Below are 2,343 nucleotides of genomic sequence, written 5' to 3' on the forward strand. Positions count from 1 at the left end.
GGGGAGGAGCCCTGTGGGGCAGTAGGGGGCAGTCGGGGGCGGGGTGCAGGCCGCAGTGAGCGCTGTGGGGCAGTGGGGGGGTGTGCAGGCCACAGTGAGCCCTGTGGGGCAGATCTGAGCGGTGGGGGCAGAGGCCTGGGGGCTTCTGGGGGTGCTGGGGAGGGCCCCGGGCACAGGGCTGACGCCCTGCTGGAAAGCAGCCGCTACCTGCGGGTAGACCATGAGGGTTGGGAGAGGTCCCATCGAATCCGAGCCCTGCTCCAAGCGGGACCAGCCCCAAATGCTTCATGGAGCGCAGGCGGGATCTGGCCTGGCGTGAAAAACCTCCAGGGACGGAGCCCCCGCAACCAGGCGTCGCCGCCCCGCTCGTCGGTTTTCCCAAATATCCCGCCTCAGCTTCCCCTGCTGCCGCTACCTGGCGGCACTCCCGTATCTGCCTCATTTGTCCATCTGCCCCGTCCAAAAGAAATACCCCGAAGTGCTCGGATGCCCCCTTACCTTCTTGCCCTCCCCCTAACCCGGCCTGGCCTCCCCCCGCTCGGTGCCCTCCCTCGCCGCGGCACTGCTGCTGTTTCACATGCAGGCCCCTTGCAGGGCAGGACGGGGAGCCCCCAAATGCTTCTTTGGGGCAGACCACCAGTACGCCCCCCTTTCGGATTGGAGTCCCCTGCGGTTCAGTAACCGAGTCTGTATCTGCCAGGCGGGAGCCCTGGTTTGATTCCCAGACACTTGTACAACGACAGCCTTGGAGGCACCACACGCCTGGACTCGGTCTGCCCTTCAGGTCTCAGGGCAACCCCCGCTCCTCCAAACTCCAGCCTAGGCACATGCGGCGAAGGTCGCGTGACCTCCCACGTGTACACCATGATCCGGAAGGATCGACGGTTGCCTAACTTTTACGATCTGGAAGGCTCGGCCTGCCCGCCCAGCTGCCGGGCACATCTGCATCGCTTTTCGCCGCCGGGAAAACCGAGGCACGGGGAAGTGAGGTCCTCGGAGGCCTTGGGCACAGCACAAGCGTGTCCAGGCGTTGTCAAATCCAAACCCACCGGACCCCGCTCTTCCTGTTCATCCTCTAAAACAAGACGAGAGGAGGCTGGTCAGGCAGGAGAGCTGCAAGGATCGTACGTGGCCCCACGCTGTCGATGGGCAAGCTTTCGAGAGACGAGGGGCCCTAGAGAGGCCACGTTCCTCCTTTATTTTCCTACCGCTCTGTTTTGAACGGGGACCCACGGCCCTAGAAACATGGCCAGCCGAACGCACTTCCGGAGTCGGTGCACAGTTGCCCCTTTGAAGCCAAGGACAGTGCAATATTTCTCCTTCAGCCACTGGAGTGAATCGGGCAGAGCACCAGATCCCTGCTGCTCTTTGGGGGCTAACAGGAGGGCGAAACAGCACCCGCTAACATCCGCGCCCTACAGCTACTGCCATCCAGACCATTTGAGGAAGCTGAACCCAACACGGCTCGCCAAATGGTGCCCCGCCACACTTGAGAGATCCTACTAAACCCCACGGGGTCCCGCAGATGGCAGGGCTGGGCTTGGCCCCTTGCCCCCGGCTTGTCGTGCTGGCGGCTCTTTGGATCCTGGAGATTTTTGCCAATTGTATTTTTACGGCTGTAAACGCGCCGCGTTTGAAGCAGAGCCTTTGCGGGGCCGCAAGTCTCCCAATTCTCCCGGGTGATGCTGATGTCTGCCGATGCGGTGGGCGAGCCTGCCAAGAGTTTATCTCCATCTGTCCCTGCCTTGTGAATCCTGCCCTCCAAAGCAGCTCTTGAGATCCCCAAAGCTTTATGGATACTTCGGCCGCTGCTCGCCCATGTCCCTCCTCCTGGGGCCTAGCCTCACGACACCCCCGGGAGGTCGCACGGTGCAGATGGGGAACGCATCTGCGAGCTTGAAAACCAAAATGACGGTGTCGAGGGGAAAAGCCGTCCCTCGCTCCAGGACGCAGGAGGGGAAAGGGACTCAGAAACACGGAGACAAGGCACTAATTTGTTCCCAGAGCTTGCATGGCAGGGCTGCCCAGGAATAGCTGAAAGCTGGTTTTCAGAGCACGCCGGGTAATGGGTATGCAAATGAGCTTCCTGCATCCTTTTTCCTTTTGAAATCCCCTATCCTTGGTATGGCGTTGAACTGGAGTCAAGTCACCAGCTTCCATACACCTCTTTCTCAGGGCCTTGCTTTAATCATCATTAGGGTGCAGCCTGCTGGCATCGTTAGGGCCCTTTTAGGCATGCGGAGAGGGGGCAAGATGAGCAGTGCTTGACGCCCGCACGCAGCGCAATCTCCAGCCCGGTGTGGAAACGCTCCGTGCAGTGAGACTGCTGACACCAATCAACAC

The sequence above is a fragment of the Gavialis gangeticus genome, unplaced genomic scaffold (assembly GCF_001723915.1).
Source record: "Gavialis gangeticus isolate Ggan-Ray unplaced genomic scaffold, GavGan_comp1, whole genome shotgun sequence".
NCBI classification, from domain to species: Eukaryota; Metazoa; Chordata; order Crocodylia; family Gavialidae; genus Gavialis; species Gavialis gangeticus.